At 40.7% G+C, this 13,749-nt stretch overlaps 1 protein-coding gene across 47 annotated transcripts in view; it reads right to left on the reverse strand.

The window, feature by feature from the left end:
• The window catches only part of ESRRG (estrogen related receptor gamma), a 392,986-nt gene that overhangs the window by 226,160 nt on the left and 153,077 nt on the right, over positions 1–13,749 (reverse strand). The gene's annotated exons all lie outside the window — the stretch shown is intronic.

The following is a 13,749-nucleotide window of genomic DNA, read 5'->3' on the forward strand; positions in this document are numbered from 1 at the left end:
AGAAAGGGAAAGGGAGGGGAAGAAGGTGAATGAGGGAGAAGCTGTCATGTAATTTTGAGTCATTTTCCACTGTGATCTATATTGGGATACGGCTTCTATCCTTTCAAACAGGATCATTTTATACATGACACTCTTGCTGCATTTCACAAAAAGGCAAGAATGTCTCCCTAGTGCTCAAAGTGCAAAGCCTGGCAGCGGTCACTCAGGATCAGTTACTTGCACATGCAGTGAGATGTTACAGAAAGTAAAATGATGCATTCCAAATGTATTTAAGAGCATTGTCTGTAACCAGAAGGTAAAATAACATTAGAAAAAAATTAGGTCCATGTGAGAAACACGAAACACTTCATGTGTTTAAAGCATAGTTTTCTGAATGTAGCTGTGGGCACACACTGCTGTCAGCAGTTACAGGTTTTTATTTACCACACATTTGGTCCACAGCATAAGTGGACCAGACACCAGCTTGGATAAAGGGAGTGGTCAGACCAAAGTCCTGTTTCAGACTGATTCTCTGTGCGGCCCCATGAAGGCTGACTTCTTCACCCACATTTCCCTCTGCTAGAATGGGTGCAGGTATGCAGATTTATACCCACATGACATATCTTGCTAGTGGATTTTTGACTATAAAAATGTGATTTGCTTCACTAAACTAGTCATTTGAGTTTTAAATTACTAGTTAAGCACTGGCACAGAGGAAACACGGAATGCAGCAGGACATCAAACCCCTCAACTTTTCCTTTCACAATCGACTAAAGTTTCTTATCCAGATTTGCTTGAACCTGTAAATTCTCTAGCATCAAGTCTAGGGACTTTCCCAGCACCTACTGAGTAGGACAGGATTAGTCTCATATGACTGAAGCTTCACAGATTTATGATTACTTCCTCCAAAGGACGAAAGAAAAAAAAACATTTTAAAAGCAGTGGTAGCTTTGCAAAGAGGCAAAGAGGAAAGGGAAGAACATAGTCCCATTCTGCAGATGTGAAAAGGGAAACCTCTCTTTAAGTCAGAGAAACAGTAATTCAGAAGCCAAGCAATGCCTGGATGTTCTAATTCCCAGACTCGTGATTCAGTCACAAGACATGCTTCTTTTCCTGGTGAAATGTCATGCTGCCGCATGCTTCTGTTACAGAACACATCCTAACCAAGTGTAGCAAAAGCATGATGATCCCATTAAGTATCTAACATCTAATACCTTGTGAAAACTAATTTAGTGCTTTATCAAATCTCTAGTTTGTATGTAGAGCATAAACTGGCTACATTTGCTAATAGGGCAGATTGACCCGTCCCATATATTATCAAACCACATCAAAGTCTGCTGGAGGACATAGCCTTAGCTACTTATTATCCCTTGCATTAACTCTCACTAGCTACTCAACCAATATATTTTCTTGTAATACATCTGTCATGATTTTGCAGGGAAATCAGCAATTCTGAACAGTGCAGCAGTTAGATAACAGGACTAAACCCATCATGGTCGCCTGGCTTTCCAATCTACTGCTAATTGGCATGGACAGAAGCCCTTAGAGCTGGGCTTGCACAACAGCACAGCACTGCTGGGCCCTAGAGATTCGGCCTCTTAGTTAGATTCGTATTTTTAGAGCTTGAGTCATTCTCATGATTTCTTCACGATTTATTACATGCAAGAGAAATAAAGCTGGATGCCAACACCTCCAAATTTACAAGATTATTTTTTTCTTCCTTTTGGCAAAAAAAAGGTTGTCTTTTGCAAGAGAACATGTGGCTTAGTAATCAGGGAAAAAAGTGCTAGAATATTAGTAACAATAATGTTAGCAATATTAGATACAATGAGAACATCTTTCTTGGCTTGGATGCTTCGCAATCGTATTCCCATGTGTTTATTTAGGGTCTTTCTTGTGACACTGTGTAATGAATTATATATCTGAAGCCATGTCTCTAACTTCTGGGAACTTGCATATATGGCTAATAGAGGGTCTGGATGGATGTTTTGTTTTAAATTAACAATTGCTACTATTTTCTGATAGATAGTGTTTGTCTTCAGACTTGGAAACCCCAAGCCATCATACATGGGTCTCTTTCTGACCTTTCTGACCATTTGACTACCTGTCATCACTGGAACCCAGGAGTTAGTGGTGGAACATGAAAAATTAACTAAAATAGCAAAATACTGCCTCTTCAAATAGAAATCCACCCAACAGAAATAAAAGATTCTTTCACTTTGCATATGTGATTGTATGTAGTTCTGAAACACAATTATATCCATAATATAACCCTAGCTGTCCACATTTAATCTGATGTTTATTTTCTCCTTTTACGTCTTCTCAAGCACTGTCATCTTCTTTTCCCTTATAACTGCTGTCTTTAAACACTAATGTAAACAAGTAAAAGGCATTTAGGGGGGCACGAGGGGGTATTATTAGGTGGTTTGTATAGTTTCTTGGTGATCCCTGATCCCGTTGTTGATGGATCATTTTTAATCCAGAGAATATTAAAAACTGCTTACAGTCCAGCTGTGGTTTAGTATCACCAACAAAAGCAGGCCAGTACAGTAGTTTTTCTACAGAGTAAAACTTCTAACCAGTAAACTTTCAGCCAGGGAGAATAAATTAGACAACAACAACAACAAAAAGGCGGGCGGTGAGTTAAAACATCACAATTCTGTGTTACTGAAAAGAACTACAAGTCTTTGGAGCTTCATCCCACCCCCCTTTCCTTTCCCTCTGTATTTTTCTTCTTCTGTTTTTACGCTGAAATCACAGGAACTACGCAGCCTAGCAAGGCTGTAATCACTCAGCAGGAACCTGGCACAAGCACAATGCAACCACCAGCCAGGCAGCAGGAAACTGAAGGAAATCTCTCTCTCCCTCCCCCCCAGGTTTCTTAAAAGGGGCTCGGCGTGAATGAATCTTCCCGGTAGCCACCAACAATTTCTTATTCCTTCCGAGCAATCATCAATTTCAGCATCAAGTGGTTTAGTGGCTCTACAACTGGTAGTGGCAGCGGAGTAAGCTCAGCATGCAAACGTTTTGGCTAATTTAAAACCCTTGTGCTGCCGAATCAAACATGACAAGACAACAGTAAAAAGAGAGGCTATTATCCCAAATGAGAGTCGGCGGATGGCTGAAATTGGCTTGAGTGGCAGAGACAAAAGAGGTGGAAGGAGCAGGCACGATAACAGCAGATACAGCGTGCACTTTCTTCCCCACCCCCAGTGCCTTCACACATATCCCACCTGGAGGAAACAACACAACATTTCCAAGTTTCGTGGCCAGGCAGAAAAAATGCACTTAAGAAGATTCAAAATAAATTAATATCTGGGAAAGCATCTGCCCTATGGATAAGGGGAAATGTAACTTAAGAAACATCAGCCTTTCAATAGGAACCCTGAAACTTTGAAAACAAAAACCTGTCATTTCCTACCTGAATTCACGTCCTGCCGCCCCAAGTTAATTTCCATGAGTTGAGAAGCAACTGAGTTAGGACAGAATAACTTCAAAACGGGAATAATCTGTGGCGTGGCTACTGGTGAATAGCTGTGACATACAACAAGCTCATGAAGAGCCCAGATCTCAAAGAGCTGCTGGGGAGGAAACGTGGAGGGCAGAGGAATTAATTTTGCAAGGCAATTGGGAGACCACAAGCATTCTCATGATGTTGAGAGCCATGAACCCTGGTGATGGCTTGCAGCTCACAGAATGATGACCTGTGGGATCACTGGAGAGCAAGCAAGTTGTCTTTTGCAAGATTAACAATTTAAAAGTGCTGAAATTAATTTTGTTTAATAGCTGTGGGTGCAGACTCCTTACAAAGTAGGTTGCAAGGTCAGCAAGCCTCCTAAAGCCTTTTAAAATGCAGCTTTTTATAGGGACAGTAGATTTAGGGTGGCTTAGGGCTTAAAGATCTAAAAACCAAAAAAAAAAAAAAAAGGTAAGAGGTCATTTCCTACCATTCCCAAATCTTGGGTGAAGACACATTCTCTGTTTTGCTTCTCACTATGGCATACACTTATTGGTATATGCAAAGCTACTTGAGGCAGTATGGGTTTCTTAGGGTAGGCAAAGTGAAAAAAGACATTAAAATCAACCATGAGAACCAGATAAACCAGCACATAGCAGGCTCATCAGACTCATACTGGAATATGCCCACCTGTGTTGAAAATAAGCAGTTGTAGATGAGAAAATAAATCTGGGAGACGAGAAAATAAATCTAGGAGACTGAGAGACTGGGAGGGGAAAGACAAGGGCAGGGGGAGTGCTCACACCCTTGCCATCATTCAGCAGTAGTTCACCTGTGATTCACATCTGCCTCCTTATACAAGATCATTACACTCTAAATTACTGTACTGTACAGAGTGTTTCAAGGAACAGCTGGGCTCAACACTAAAACCAAAACCAACCATTTAAAAGGGATGTGCTCAGCTTCACACCCTAGTACATGTGAGCTATTGCTCACAACATAGCAGAATCTGCTGATTAGTGCTCCCTTCTAGGACACTTTTCTCCTACATTTTTGCCAACAGCATCTAACTGCACAGGTAAAGTTCATGGCCTGTGTCGGTCTGGGAAATAGAAATAGGGAATGAGTTTTGCACCACTGAGTAAGATGGTCTGAATTTGCTGAAATTAAACAACATTGCCTTGAAAAATATTTGTATTGCACGCAGGTGGATCCGTGTGACAGGTGGACTAATAAATTTAAAGAGAAGTCCAACCCCAAAAAAGAATGCATCCCAGTGCAAAGAAACATTCCATATGTACAGAGACCCACTTGGGCTCACAAACATATCCAGGGAACCCAGAACCCCAGGGGAGGACACAAACACAGTGGATACAGCACATGGGTTTCTTTCATCCTGCTCTCTTCTTTTAAATCTTTTCCCCCATAACATGAAGGAAACATGTGGCTAAGTTTTCAAAGAAAAACAAAAGCAGTAACATGCCAAGCATCAGGCATGCCAGCTGTTCCTAGAGAGCCCACCCTGGGGACAGTACACTTACTGTCACCCAACAGAAAAACCTGTGTCACACAGCCACACAGAAACACTCCAGCCTTTCCAGCATGTTTTTCTGTGTAACCAAACTTTGTTACAGTGATCCTGCAGACAGAAGGGCCCCTTCCCTGGCAATGAGGAGAGTGATGGTAGTTAGGGAGGACAGAATTAATTCTGCTGCAAGCCTGGCGCTGACAGTGGCCAAACTGAACACACCAGCCATTTTTCTCAGCCTCTTCCACAGGGAGTTGGAACAAAGAAAGAAGCCCTGGGGAAATACTGAAGGCATTACAGGAAAATAATTTTAGATGCAGATGAATACTTCCACCAAATACTGTGTGCTTTCAGGCTGACATATGCTAGTGTATGTGGTGTTTGTTTCATTTTTTCATCTCAAAGTTGAATTCATATCCTCACACAGCACTCAAAGAAAAGTCCAGTTCACTGTTCAGCAAGGAATTGCTTAAAAGGCAAGCCTGATACAGGTCCTTAGGGCACCTCATCCATCCTGCTCCTGGATGGCATTCTCCACCAAGGGACCCCATTAGGAAGGAAGGGCAAACTGAAATCCTAACCCAAAGCAGCCTGAAAGAAACAGCACCAGCATACTGGGGTAGCAGCGATGGATGAGACTCCATTTGTCTTCAAAGCATGGGAAGCCAATATATCTGCTTCAGAGCAAACTCAACTTCACTTTCCAACCTTGCAGTGTACTTAAAGATAAAATGTATATCATCTTTCTATCCATGGATGAAGCAGCAGAGAAGTGTCACCCAAGACTCCAATTAAACAGACTGGAAGTGACGCATTTCCAGTGCAACTCCATACAGCAAGACACCCTGAGATGCACTGTTCAAAATCAACTGCCCAGGAAGGCATTGCCATGAACTACAAACAGTTTCCTTTCCCCTCCACACAGTGGAATAAACCAGAAGCATCTTATGCTAGTACAAAGCTTGCTGCAAAATGCAGTTGCTGTAGGAACGCTATCAATACCAGAGGTATCACAGATCCTACTCTCCCTTGCAGAAGGTTAGGCCCTTCCAAGCAGGAAGAAACATTATGTTTGTTCTGTGGCCAAAGTAATTATAGACTTGCCTATATTGCTTTATATTTCTCTTTTCATAAAAGAGCTTTGTATTGGTGTTGAACAAGCTTAGTTATGAGACTGGAAGTCTCCTACCTAAACTTAGGTCTGGCAGAAGTAGAAAGAGCTTCACTCACTTCAGAAAAGGTGATTCTATGTATGCCAAGACTGAACATGGCCAAATATTCAATACTGCCCACTAAAATATTTAAGCTTAAACAGGTAATTCCCTCATGAATAATATATTAAAGTATATCTAGTCAGGCTTCTCTTCACATGTTAGTATAGCAACAATATAATACTGCAGGAGGAACTCACGTTCTTATTCTAAAGATTCAAACACAGATTCAAACATTGTAACATGAAACATGCTTGATAGAATATTACATTTTTGAAAGCTGGTCACCTTTGATAGGAATCTCTATCCAGGGCTCTTATTTACAGTTCAGGGGTATCTGTTGTTCCAGGTGAGATCCACCTGCCCCAGGCACACTACAAATGCCATGAGAGAAGACCACCATGACCAAAACAGACTGCAGTTCAAAGGGACCAGCCAGAGAGCTGCTGGGAGCACACGTATTTCTTGTGCTCCAGCCAGGAGCCTAAACCTAAAGGTGACCCTGTCCTGGTGTAGCACCATATCACCTCTAGCGCCAATTAGGCTGACCAGAACTGGATATATCTGCCTACCTATTCAGTTCATATCAGGAAAAAAGGAGAGGGGAAAAAGCAAGCAAGGTCAGGCACTTAACGTATGAGCCACATACCTTGTATGAGTAACAGCAACAGGGACTCAAATCCCCAGAGCAACATCAGAAACTGCCTTCTCCTGCTCAATTCACAATTAATTGCTAACAACTCATCTCTCTCCAAATGCCAGACTGGTTCTCTTCCTGCCTGCGCTTAAGTTCACAAAAATATCTCCCCCCAAAAGGCTTTTTACATATCTATATTTACTGTCTCTGAAGCCAGCGATAAGGCTAATCCAGGTATTCTGCCAATCTACAAAACCTACCGAGTGTGGAAGGAGAGCTATGTTCTCTGCCATGCTAAGGAAACTCACAGGGTGTCATCCTAAGTGACTGCAAAAACCCTATGGATGAGATGCCTAAAAAGACTATCCCAAACCTCACATTTAAACTCTGCCTCAAAATGTTGACCTTTTTGCTTCCCTACATGGCAGACTTTGAACTGGTCCTGGCCAGCAGGACAGTGGAGGAAATTCAAGAGCCACACTCTTCCATCTGCTTCTCCTTGGGTTCAAACACTTCTCACAAAACAAATGTGTTGCCTAAAAAGCGTTTTTTTCCCTCAACCTGTAAAGTTCTAAAGACCTCTCAGAAAAAAGTATCCACAGCCTAGAAGATGACAGTGAATATGAACAACATTGCCCACAGTATGGCACTAAATTTGAATGCCTTGCAAAAGAAGAGGGAGAGGGGAGAGTTGAAAAATTGAGACTGAAAAATTGAAAACAAAAGATTGGAGATCTAAGTCAGCTAGCCTCGGCTGCAAATGATTTCCATGAGCTTCTGTCTCTGTGCAACACAGAGGAAAAGGGGTTGCTCTTTCTCTGAGACACCAAAAACGTCAGATTCCACCCATGATTTTTAACACACACATATACATATACAATACATCTACATATGTATATATATATATATAAAACTATGTAGGTAGTGAGTACTAATTATATTGCAATCATTGCCATACCCAAGATTATTAAGCCTCAGCTCCACAAGAAACACCAAGTCTTGGTCCTGATATCTGGTGTTATTCTCTTCACCTCAACTTCTTCACTCCTAACAATCAGAAGCCCAAGAGGCACCATACCCTATGAAATGGTTCCCCCAAAGCCACACTCAGATCAATCTGATGCCTGTTGCAATGCTCAGAAAACTGGGAAACTTATTGTTTTCATTGGGGAAAATAAAAAAGGCAACCTTGCAGTCGCCTTTGAACTTCTGTCTGTACCACTGGGATAAATGCACTTGATATCAGCAAAGGAAGCACTAGGAGGGCTTTTATGATGCAGTACACAAAAAAAAAAAAAACAGAGAGGGATAAAAAAAGTGTTAGAACATGTCCTGTTCCTATTCTGCTATTTTTTTTTTTTTTGACATAAAGCCTCCTTCTGTCAGAAAAAAATGTCCCATATTTCCAACATGATTTTAGGTTTAGTCTATGTAAAGAACTTTCAGACCAACCTTTATTGCATCACTAAAGCACACTAAGAATATTGAGTCAATTAATCAAAGCATTCTGATTCAAAAAATAAGAAGTTTAAAAAAAAAAATCAAGAAAACCTGAAGCTCAGGAAAAAAACAGGGTAGTAAACACTGAATCAATTTTTTTTTTTGCCCCTTTTCCCTCAGGCACGTAGAGCAGTCACTAGGGAACAGCCCAAAGGAGCTGAGGAAACTCATTACCAATATGACAAAGCATGGCCAGGTTACCATTTTGGGGATTTTTTTAGTTGTTGTTTTGGTTTGAGGTTTGATTTCTACTTTTCCCTTTCATGCAGGGATGAAGCACACGTATAGTTTTGGGACCTGACTGTGCAATTGGAGCAGGAACGACGTGCCTCCAGCCCTGCTCCACAAACCATTCCATCAGCAGAAGTCTCCGGCAGGTCGGAGACCGACTAACTTTTCCAAGGTATTAAATTAAAAGATGTTGAATTAAGTTAAACGCCCCACATTGAACTGACATTTCCCTTTTTTAATGCAAGCTAAGATTGATGAAAAATACCACTTATCTACATTAAGGGTCAAAATATCCAGCAAAAGAAGCCTCTGGTTCAGCGCGTCAGAGCAAAGTCAGTCTTACATAATCCGGGGACCAGAACGCGGATCACATTCTGATGATCCAATTAATGGTGGGATACTTTGCAATCAGCCAGGAAGCAAGGCCCCTAACAGATTGTGGGGCTGTAACATCAATTTCTTAAGTGCATTTAAAGGATTACAAATGTTAGTCCTGGCTTGAGATTGAAACACCTATTGAGGTGCTCTGAACCACATTACAGTAATTGGGTACCTGAATTAATGCCATTTCTTCTGATGGGTGAGTTGAATACATTGGAATTACGGATTTCTTTTGCTGTGTTTCACTTTCAGCCTTTTTCTTCTTATTCTCAGAGCATAAATCTGAGGCAGAATTTCTCTTTTTATCTAGATAGTTTTAATTACAGCCCTGAGGCACCCAAGTGCTGTCCTAATTTCACCTTCTGGATTGTTTGGGTGCACTTCCTTTTTTTTTTTTTTTTTAATCTTTTATTTTGCTTATTATTTTACCCTGCTGTGACATTAAGATGGGAATTTTTTTTTCTTGAAGCTTCAGGGGGAAGGGGGAATAGGCTGCTGAGACATGGAGAAAGAAAAGTCTTTCTTTTCCTTCCCATATCCGTCTTCCACTATGTAAACCTTTTTATGCATGCACCAGATACCATTTGCAGTTTTGCACCTCTAGAGAGCTAGAACTAGGGCTGCCTCAATTAGTCTTCTATTCCTTCTGAGGTCAGTTCAAGTAAAGGTCTCCATCATATCAAACTGGCAGGAATGCTAACTACCTGGGTATTTCAGACCATGCAGGGTTCAGCTAAAGAGTTTAAAAACCACGTAGCCACTTTCAAGAGTATTCAGCGAATATACAGCATAAAGCTGTGTTTGTGTGCCAGAGATTAAACTCACGCAGTGTTACAAAATCTGAAATAGGTTATGGCACAGGTTTGTTTGTACGGCTTTTCAGCCAGGCAGGGTCTCTGTTAGACCGCAGTACAGAGCATGCATTTTATATAGGACACATGCATTTTCCTCTTGGATCATCTGAGTTTTGATAATTAGAGTTTTAGCGGGGAATTCCATCCATTTTTGTCCTCAGCGTCTGTGGCACTGACATTTCAGCGACCTCAGCGGTGATTTCTCACTTGCAGCTAACTGGAATGTACACAACCATGATATAATGCCCACGCTGTGAAAAAAGAGGTGAGAAACAGCGCGTGGTATTCCAAATATTCCAGTCTGCTCTGTACATTTCATTTATCTAGTTACAGCACATCAAGCTCAGATATTGCTTTAATTACTTTTTTTTTTTTGAGGTCTTATTAGTCATTAGTTGTAAATATGCATACACGTATATATGCGTGCATATTTTAATTCTCATGTATTATATATCCTTTCTGAGGTATTCCAACTTTTTGTCCTATACTCAAGATTCTGTAAAGAAACGGTGATGCTGCAGTGATTTTGCTTTAATTTTGGTTTTGTTTAAGATAACTGTAAACAGCAAAGACACAGGAGCTATTTATCTTCATTGCTGGTTAAGAGGAAATCGTAGCATATACCTTAGGGGATCTAAGAAAGCACAATGATTTAACAAGCATATGAAGGAAAGAGACAGCTTCTAATTCAATAATAGAACTTTCTCAGGAAAATGCAGTTTGCATGGTTTAGTCAGATGGTCTTTTGCAGTTAACTATTTTATTTTATTTTTAAATCTATTTCCCACCACATAAGAACCGTAAGATTTAGGAGGGGTCACTGGGGACCTTTCAGCTGTGCTCCTTTCTCTTGAATGGTTTTGAATATTCCTTAATTTCCCGTCTCCATTAACATGGGATATTCATAGAGTTTAGAAATAACACCTCTGAAAAATAATAAAACCTATAAACTGTCTCTGCATAAGACATGATTAATCAGAGGATAGACATGGTTTCATTGTAAGGGCCACACACTGAAGCAGGGCATAAGGTTTTTCAAAAAGTGTCCTGAAAATAAATCTCAGTTACAGTTTCAGAGCAGTTTTTGACTCATTAGATGGCGCTGGCTGAAATGATTTACATAGAGATAATGACAATACAGACCCCAAGGACTAGTTAGCTGTTTAGCAGCATATACATTTCATATAACCACTTCCATACATCTAGTTTTAAATTCATTAACAAAAAATAATTGCTACCCAATGGTCTGCATTACACTGCACACAGCTTCAATATACTTTCTAAATTACTGCTTTCTGTCACTCCTCCCACCAGTCCTACAGACAAGTTAAACTTTACTGCCTTCAAGGCATTGACTAGCAATTTGTAGCAAAGCTCATGTTTAAGTTAGCGAGAATTAACAACTGAACTTCAGGAAATTTGTCTTGTTTTTAATATCTCATAAATATTTTGGAATAACAGAAGACTTTCTCCCTCTCCCCCTTTGGCAGAGGCACAGTGATGTCCTGAGGGCTCCCCTGCAGAGACACCAGCAATAACAGCTCCAATATGCTCAGAAAGCCCTGATCTCACTAGCATTCATATTGGACCCGATTCAAAGTTTACTGAAGTCACAAGGAAACCTTGCATTAGCTTCAGGATTCTTCTGCTCAGACCTTCCAGTCCTATTGCCCCCCTTCTCTTCTCCCAAAACCCTAATTGAGCTCTGCTGTTCAAGCATTAATTATGTTGTTATTGTTGTGGCATATTCAGCATGAAGTGACTTGTGATAACGCTGTCCAAATGTCTGTCTGCTTTTTTATGGCTTGGGTAAGGAGGAAACAGTTACTTTTCATAAGTAATTAACAAAAATTAGTCTTGGGTTTTTACAGATGCATAATGATTAGGACCCAAGGGGGAGGTAAAGTTCACTTTTTAGTAATAACATTTAATGGATAAAAAATAGAAAAGTCTATCCACACTCTTTCCATCATTTTTCCCAAATATTTACAGTGTACACCTCGGGTTTGAAATAAGCCAGGGAGAATTAATGCATTGTTTACACTTGGAATCCGAGGTGGCCCCGTCCCAGCAGGGCAGTACAATGTGCTGTATCTTTCCCTTCTCAGCACTTATCTTAATCTTAATAACTAGCCAGACAACTGACTCCAGAGTCCTGGGCTTATCGACTGGAATTCGTCACATGCACACAAGAGAAGACAAGAAATGCATTATATAACAATACCATACAAATAATTATCTTTTAATATTTAAAAGTATGTATTCAAAGTCTGATATGAAACCATTTTGGTTGAACTCAATTCCACTGGTTGTTATTAAATTTGATAGCAAATGAACAAAAATACACTTGTAACGTATTTATCTGTAGAAGAGTTTATTTGCAACAGATCAAAAGGCTGCTTCTTACTTCATTTTAGCTACTGCTATCAAATGCAATCTGCTTTTTAAACATGCTTTGATACAGAAAGACTATTTTCAAAACAGGTTAATAGGAAATATTTTTTTTTTCCCCCCAAGTCTCCCAAGCACCAAGAAATACCCAGAGCATGAACAGAAAGTCTACTGCACCCTCACTGTGTGTCTACAGCACGATTTCTTTGAAACAAGTTTATATAAGCAAGAGGAATATCATTCCAACTGCAGACACCAGGCATGTGGACCATGCTTTTAAAATTATCATACAGATCTGAATTTTGGTTTTGGTGCCTCAGACTAAAGGACATTTTTTTACCAGGAGGCAGAGACACATGTGAATCACAGTGTTGGGGGTACTCTCTGCTGCAAGGCTTCTCTCCTGACAGGGTTTGCCTGCCTCTCCCTGCACCTCCACGGTAAGAACTCTCTGAGTACCTACACATGGTGGTGAGGGGGGAGCAGAAGCACATGAAGAACAATGCTTAGGAGCCTACTCCTGTGGAAAGAGGGGAAAGGACGATGGTTTTAAGCACACACCCTGTCAGTATTCCCTCTCTCTGCAAAAGGGTAAGAGAGAGGACAGGTACCTCACCCACTGGCATTATTAACATACACTTGTAGCAGGAGTATATGACATGAATACAGGTTAACAAAGATGCTGTAAATTCACTCCTCTCCTCTGCTTGCTTTGCTCTAACCCAGCCTATACAGCATCCCTCATGCCAGGTGTTACACCCGCAGCGATGGGATTCACCCAACGGAAGACACCAGAGCTGCACTCAGACTCACTGCCAGTGCCAGATTTTTCCAAATATCTTTTCCACATTGAAAACTTCTGAAGATTACCCTAGGCCAATCTTTGTGTTAAATCACAAACCACAGTGAATCAATTAGTTAATCAATCCCATCAGGCAATCAATTAACATGAACTAAGAAATCCCTGAGCAGACATATTCTCGTGTGAAGAAAGGTCACCCACCGGGGCCTTTATATGTCTGTTCATATTAGTTTAAGCCCTGGTTTAGGAGGAGAAATTTTCCTCTGATAACAGTTCTTTGTATTGATGTGTCAGCACAGACACCTAGTCTCCGTGTACGTCTGGCAGAGAGCGTCTCTATTTTACTCGTGTAATAACTAGAGGCCGCTTTCAGAAGAGGGAATCTGAGATTTGTGCTCTGATGCGGTGAGAGACGAGTCCTCTTTCGGTGCCACTGAAAGGACTTTGCACCAGGCTTTGTAATGGTACCTGAGCAAAGAGGAAATGAGGCTTTTTCAGGCACGTACCTCAAAAACTGCAGGTGCAAGCAAATTTGCCATCATCCCCAAACACTGAATCCATGTTGCAAAGCCAATCATTTCATCCATTTGCTAAGGTCAGGTTCAGTTCCAGGAAGAGCTGGGAGAAATATGTTTTGAACGCCCAAAGAAGAACTTGCCCTGTAATACCCTCAATTCCACTTTCTAATCACAGTTGTTAAATAATTACATTAATTAATAATATCTTATAGTTGTGTGGTAGCTATCACTCAGGGATAACTCACAATTCAGTGATAAAC

This window comes from Cyanistes caeruleus, chromosome 2 (genome assembly GCF_971803275.1).
Source record: "Cyanistes caeruleus chromosome 2, bCyaCae1.hap1.1, whole genome shotgun sequence".
NCBI lineage: Eukaryota > Metazoa > Chordata > Aves > Passeriformes > Paridae > Cyanistes > Cyanistes caeruleus.